Source organism: Euphorbia lathyris, chromosome 8, assembly GCF_963576675.1.
Source record: "Euphorbia lathyris chromosome 8, ddEupLath1.1, whole genome shotgun sequence".
Taxonomy (NCBI): domain Eukaryota; kingdom Viridiplantae; phylum Streptophyta; class Magnoliopsida; order Malpighiales; family Euphorbiaceae; genus Euphorbia; species Euphorbia lathyris.
Window position 1 is genome coordinate 51,215,459 of NC_088917.1, and position 7,619 is coordinate 51,223,077.

The window sequence follows — 7,619 nt, forward strand, 5'->3', positions numbered from 1 at the left end:
ATATTTGAAAAGATATTTCCGAATAACGTTTTAAAATAAAAACGTCGTTTTAGGAATTTCCGTTATTGACTATGATCCATTTTTGGTAGTTCGGAAATTCAAATCGATTGAATTAGACTTAATTTAAAACTTTTGAATAAATCTGGAAACAGTTGGAGCAGTTCTGTAATTTTCCTTTTTCTGTCACTGATTGTTGTTTTACCGACGGACTTTCTGTCGGTAAATCTGCTGGAATGTAAAAAATGCTGTTTTGGTCCTCTTTCTCAACTTTTAAGCTTTTGATCCTTTATATATATATGTATATTTATGTAATACTTACTTTCAAGTTATTTTTAAATACTTGGTACATATTGTTATTTAATGTGTTTATAAATTATTTTTCATTATTTGGACTTAATAAAGTATATGTATATATATAGATTTTTCTTATTCATTTCACTTAAACTAGGCATATTTGAGTGTTTTGGGGAATCTTTGGGATTATTTTCTATATCTATTCATCATATATCATTTTGGGGGAACTAAATACTAATTTCTTATCTATAAACCTTATCCATTTTTTTTATGTTTTTGATTAGAATAAGAATTCATTATACTTATTAACATTTACATCACCATTTTTGCTTATTTTTGTATAATATTTTCTCTATTGTATTTTAATGGATATTATTACTTATTTTGGTATTCATATATATTTATATATATTCCTCTATTTTCCTACTTATATGTATATTCTTTCAAATGCATTTGATTGGGTAAATTTCGGTTTAGTTGGTTTATTGCTGTGATTATGATAATGTTAAGGGTTAATTGAGTAAAAAGGAAAAATAAAATCACAAAAAGAGAGTTTAATTTGCTTATTTAAATTTAAAATTTTCTAGATATTCTTAAAAGTGTAAATAATATTTTCTTGACCTCTTTAAACCATTTCTTAAAATCATCACGTTTTAAAACCTTAATCCGTTCCAACGACGGATTAAGCGAATCTTGTAATTAAAATCGTTTTCATTGTGAATAATAGAGTTTTGAATTGTTTTCTTAAATGATTTGTACAAAATAAATTGACTTGTATGCCTAACCATGTTTTCGGGTTAAAATTCTTTATTCCACGTCTTCAAACGCTTGAGTCGTTCCAACGGCGATTCGAGTGAACGTCATTAACGGGGTTTTGAAACGTACCTAAATCGTTCCAACGACGATTAAGGTACGAACCATGTAAATAAACTCATTTTTGGGAAGTGAGTTTGGTTTAGAGTTAGTGTGTAATACGAAGCATAAATCACATTGTAAACAAATCAATTCTTTCTTCTCCCCCCTCTCTCTCCTATGTATTTTGAACTGATGTAAATGGGTGATTCTTTACCAAAGTGGCTTTTCAATAATATATGCTCAAAACGGTTTTTCAAAACGATAAAGAAAAGGTTTCAAATGAATTTTAAACTTAAAGAAATATGTGATTAGTCCGTTATCGCCTAACACGCTGAGTAGGAGGCCGGTGGTTCATAACCGGGCGATGTCGGGGTGCCTAGTAGCCTTTCTCCGGAAAGGAGCTAGCCTTCTCGGCTCGTACCTAAGTTTCCCGAACCCTCACCGGTTTCCCGCAAGGGATCGGTGTTCATTTTCCCATTCGTGGGTGGCGACTCTTCCATACTCCGAGCTCCGGTCCTGCCGAGCAGCTTGATTCCACGATTGGTTGCTTTCGGTGCCAATCACCGCTTACGTCGCCATGAGGTGTCCACCCCCCGGTCCGCCCGGGAGATTAGGCCGCGGTACCTCGTCTAACAGCTGCCGCCTCCTCAAAGGAGGAGGGTATTCCTGCCCCTGGGGATAGAGAGGTTAACTCCTCTCTTTCCCATCACGCCTGATCTGACCAAATATTCGCTGTCCTAGCATCTGGTAACCTCTAACACCCTTACTCTTTCATGTTTTGTTCCGCCTATCTTGTACAATCTGCTGCCGTGATTATTAACATTGAGGACAATGTTTAGTTTTCTTTTGGGGGTGGGGATTGTGCTGTGTGCATCACAATTTATAATTTATGTGGAAATAACATGATAAATGCTGCAAATCTGTTGGTTTAATTTAGTGTTTGATGTAGAACAAATATCCCTTGAGAATCCTTGTGCATATCCTTGGTAATTATTGTCTGCTTCCATTATTTTCTTTCCGCTTGTTTGTTCCATCTAGAGAATTGTTTGGTGTTATGTAGGAATCATAGAGCAGACTGTGCTTGCTTTGGTGTTAGGTTGTGTTAATTGCTTGTTTGTATTTCGTGTTCCCTAATGAAGGAAGTTCCAAAAATTTTGAAATCTTTAATTCCTCTTTCAAAATTAGTAATCATGGCCTTACTGCATTTTTTTCCCCCGAAAATAGTGAGAAATTGAGCCTCATAATGCATCCATGGTATGCATTGTTTTTTTTCGAGTGGGCCGGCACTCACTATCTTTAGGGAGAATTTGCCTTGGTACCCTGATGAAACGGTGATTAGTTCTGAATTTCATAGGAGGAAAAAGGCATTTAGTTATTCCCTCTGCTACACAAAAGGCACCTGTGCTATGCACCCCAATTATTAGGATAACCAAGTCGAGCCATAACCTGCTCTTTCTGAATAACCACAAATAATAGCCCTCTCCCTCCACTTAACTCTAAAATACCTTGAGTTCTGTCTTATGCCTCGAATTGCCAATTGTTTAAAATAAAAATCATGTGCTTAAGTTATGCAAATATAAGCAATTGAGAAAAAGGAAAAGATTGAAGGAACTAGGGAACATAATGTGGGGAGGAAGGAACCTTTATATTCAAAAGAGTACTGGGTTATGTGTGAACAGGTTGTGTAGAAGAAGTGTGTGTAAACTGCAATCATTATAGGCTGCATATGATAAATAAAGTGCAAAAAGACAGAATTCATACACTGAAATAGCTTTTCACTGTCAAACCAGAGCCCTAGCCTAACATTACAACCTTTACAAAGTCCTTTGGACTATGTCAGGAGGAACTTTGACCCTTAGACTCGGGATCAATAGGCAAACTCACGCCCTAAGGGTGTGGTGTCTGAGCTGAGGAGTGAAATCGCATTCGTTTTCCTATGGCAAAAAGATGCCATGTGAGAGTGAGTGAATTATTCCATCCCTTAGTGAGGCATGTCTGGCTGTTGGTAACTCTTTGTGAAAAAGGAAGTCTAAATTTTAAGATTTGAGGAATTTCTTGAGCAAAAAGGACACAACTTTCAAAACAAGCTTTTACTCTTCGATAAAACATTAGCATGCATCTGTTCATCTCCTAGTAATACCAAGCGTTCTATGTTTCTTTACTCGTCGTTCTCAGTCATTAAACTAATTTCATTCCTAACCCTTTTGTTTACTCTCTTCTTATAATTTGTTGCTTGAGGACAAGCAAAGGTTCAATTTGGGGGTATTTGTTAGGCATGAAATTGACTAAGATTAAACAGTTAATTTATAAGGAAATTCGGGTATTTTTATATCATTTTGCAAGGAATAAGGGCTGATTAATGTCCTTGTGCAGATAAGCAAAGAAAAATGCTAAACTCGCTGGAAACAGCTTGTTTCGCTAATGCCAATGAGGAGTGGAGCCTTACTTGTGTCCAGCGGTTAAATGCCGGATTATCCAATGACGGACAACGACAGATCGTTGGTGGCAGTGAAAGGAAAGCGGCAGGAGGAGCAGGTGAAAGTGTGTGGCGACGGGATTGCCCAAAGTAGCATGATGATTTGAAGTCTCACCCCCTTGAGTGTTCAAGGGTTAATCTAAAAGTTAATCATTTCGTTAGTTTGTTAATTGTAGCAAGTAGTTGACTTTGTGTGTAAGAAGGGTACGAAGTTGTACCAGATTTTGGACAGTCTCGGTCTTTTCCCCTTTAAATAGGAAAAGCAGAGAAGGTTTAGGGATCGGATTTTATTTTCTTTTTTTTAGCTTTAGTTCTTAGTTCCTCATGGAGTCTCAAGCGGTAACAATAATATTCCTCTGCTCACTGCTCGATATGAGTGAGTAGACCTTTTGAACGGGCTCGGCATGGCCGACCCGGTGATGTAAGTTTTACAACGCTTATATGAATATCTAGTATTTTGCCAATGTTGTGATCAATGAGGATTTAACTTTCTTGCATAAGCATGTATGTATATGTTAGATGAATGTTAGGACACTGCTTTCATCTTCACCGATATCTCTATTGATCTCCCATCTTCGAAGCTAACAAGTTAGAAGGTTGTGTCGAGGGTTTTCTCATCCAGAAATGCAGTTTTGTTCTTAATGCTAGAAAGAACGTATCTTTAGGACGCTAAAGATGTTAGTAAATCTTAGGAGTTTGAGAACACACGACAGTTGACTCAAACTCACTTGAAAACTGATACTTTGGCTTCATTGGCATTATCTTTTATTCATCGAATGTTGTAAGATGTAGCACACCGTGTTCGGTCATGTAAAGCCTGTTCTCTTCCTTTAATCGTTGAAAAGTAACCCTATTTCCCTGATTGAGTAATTTGCTAGTCACTAATCAACCAATATCAAACAAACAACCATAAAGGAAGGCATTTTTATAACACACATTGTTTAGCAACAATTTCTCTTATTTATTTGTATCACAATCCCTGTGGAGACGATACTCACTTATCACTTTATTACTTGTATCTAGTACACTTGCTAGAGTCTGTTTATAGGACAACACATTATTTTGCAATTTTTTAAGGTCATCTTCTGACCACTCAGTCTCACTTTTTACAACTTTCTCGTTGTTTACAATTTTGTAAGGAACAAACGGGCCTTGGACTATTGCAAGCCATGCACTCATGTTTGTTGCTTGAATAAAAAATTTCATCCTGTTCTTCCAAAATGTATAATTTGATCCGAAGAACAAGGGAGGCCGACTAATAGATAATCCCTCAGGGAGTATCTATGTTGTTTGATTTCCTGGAAGAAAACGAGTGCTGTTCTTAGCCATTTACAGTGATCGGCTCAAGATAGTTTTATCTTTGAGTAGTGAGCTACTGTGCTCTGATACCACTTGTTGGTCCCGTGTAATGTAATAGGATTAGTTCCAGGAGGGTTATGAACTAATGTAATTTTTTTGCTTAATTATGCTGACTTAATTTAATTCTTTAAATAACTTCACTTAGTTTTGGTCAGCAAGGCTGAGCCACTACGCCAAAACCCTCTTCAGATGACGGTTAAAAACTGTCGTCCCGCACGATATAAATCTGTCACAGGGCTCACTGCAGTCTGTTAAGGCATCAGACGACAGTCACGTTCTGTCATCCGTAATAGCCTCACATGACAGCGACCAAATAGTGACCTATCATCTGACCACTAATTATATGCCGGTTTATCTAATAACAATTGTCACCTAATATATGTTCTCATGACACCATTTTTTAAATAATCTGTCAAAATATTAAGTTAAAATGGAGGTGTTATGTTAATGTTATGACAGTTTTTGTTTTCTCGACTGTCATCATAACGTAATTCACATGATATAATTTGTATTAAATTCTGTCGTTGGAACGTAATTAGTATTGGCAGTTTGTTATTAGTTCTGTATCGTTAGATAGAAAGTAAGATGACATTTTCTTATAAGAATTTTTTCATTGTTTTTTTTTTTTGGTTTTTATATTGCAAATAATGTGCAAATAACCTTTATATATAACAATAAACTTGTACATATGTGAAGATCACAATCCTAACCAAAGGTTTCTCATTACAAAACTAACATTTAACTATATAAGAAGCCTAAACACCTAAACCTTGAATCTCCTGACTTGTTATGCCCATTCTTTGCATGTTTCCTTCCATCCCCTTGCTCCCTGCAACATAAAATACACAAGTTAATTGAGTGATGAACTTAATGCCAAGTGCCTCTATTATGCCACACACTTTAATAGCGTAATTAGAGCCATTATATGTAATTCATATTGACATAAACTGAGGGTAAAAGAAACGGCTCACTAGAGATGCATGAAATTCTGATAGCACATAATCCACAGTTTATTGAAAATAGTCCAATCCGTTCTCAATGCCTAAATTGATACTCTTTTTTAAACGTGAAGCCTATATCGGTGTTATTTTGTACGTGGAGCCTAAATTGATACTTCCTCAAAAACCATAAACCTATTTTGGTACAAATTGGGAAAAGCATGAAGTAATTGCAAGGTAAACTCAGCTGAGTAAAGCATAGAATTCTAAAACTACACTAACTGACAAGGCAATATTAGCTCGATATTATTTTTTCTTAGACTACAAACGTACCTTTCAGATTCATTGATCGACCAAATATTAACCTAATGATGTATCATGTATGGTATTAATTGTATAATGCAAAACTATCATCATAATAGACTTGAATCAGATCATCTGCAAACAAAATAGAATAAGCACTACTTCATACTATGATCAACTGTATGGTGTATGGAAAATATTACAGTATTTAGGAGTTGCAAAAGGTACTATAGGGATAAAATGGAAACTAAAGGAAATAGTAGTAGTGCAAGATAATTTAAGCAAATGAGCAAAAGTAGGAATTGGAATAATGCTTGAGATTCGAGAACCTTGAGGCATGATTCTAAATTCTAGAAGGTAAAGGATAGTTATAATTACCTCAACGTTTTGGAATTCTCTAATACCTAGCTTTGTCCTATACCACAACCCTAATTAAGATTTCACAAATACATAATTGTTTAGTCAACTACATTTCACAAATAAACATGACTCAACATATAAGAAATAAACTAACAGGTCAGGTTCAAAAATTCTGTACTTTAAAGCAACAAAACATTCCCAGAAAAATGAAATCAACTTGAATTGCAGTGGTTGTTTGATGCATTAACTCTTGAAAGCTACCTTTGCTTCATTAACTCTTGAATTTCAGAACATTCCCATAGAACATATTCTTGTTTTATGATGCCAAAGATATATAAAGGAAACCAACAGGTTCATGTAGTGAACAATTTGACAATAAAGCTTGATCAGTCAACCTATTACCAGAATTTCATTTACATAAGGCCTGTTTGGTTGACCAATTTGCGGGTACAAGTTAGTTGAATTTCTTCCGAAATAGCTATAAGAAGATGTTTCTTAATACTAACCAAACACTTTTATTCTACGGTTTTGACTCAAAAAGTAAAAAGGAGCTACAAAAAGAAGAACCGAACAGACACATAGATCAATCATACAAACCCAAAACAACTGAATCAAGCTCTCACAGTTCAATTTTCACACCATCAAACAACACGAAACTAACCGAAACATTAAGATTAGAGAATTAAATACCAACAGCTGAATTCTAATAACACGATAGAGAATCTAATAACATTGAGACCTAAATTGGTACCCTTTTTAAACGTTAAGCCTATATTGGTGCTATTTTGTACGTTGAGCCTAAATTGATACTTCCCTAAAAATCATAGGCCTATTTTGGCACCTTATCCCTTTAAACAAAGGAGCTCTTTGATTCAGCCCCTGATTCGTTGATGTCTCCAACTACAATACACCATCCAAAAATAGCAAAAATTTCAAAATCTCACCCAAATTCATAGCAAATCCATTAATAGAAACCAGACCCAAATTCATTTGGGGAACAAGAACAAAGGTAGAATTTATTTGGGGAACATGAT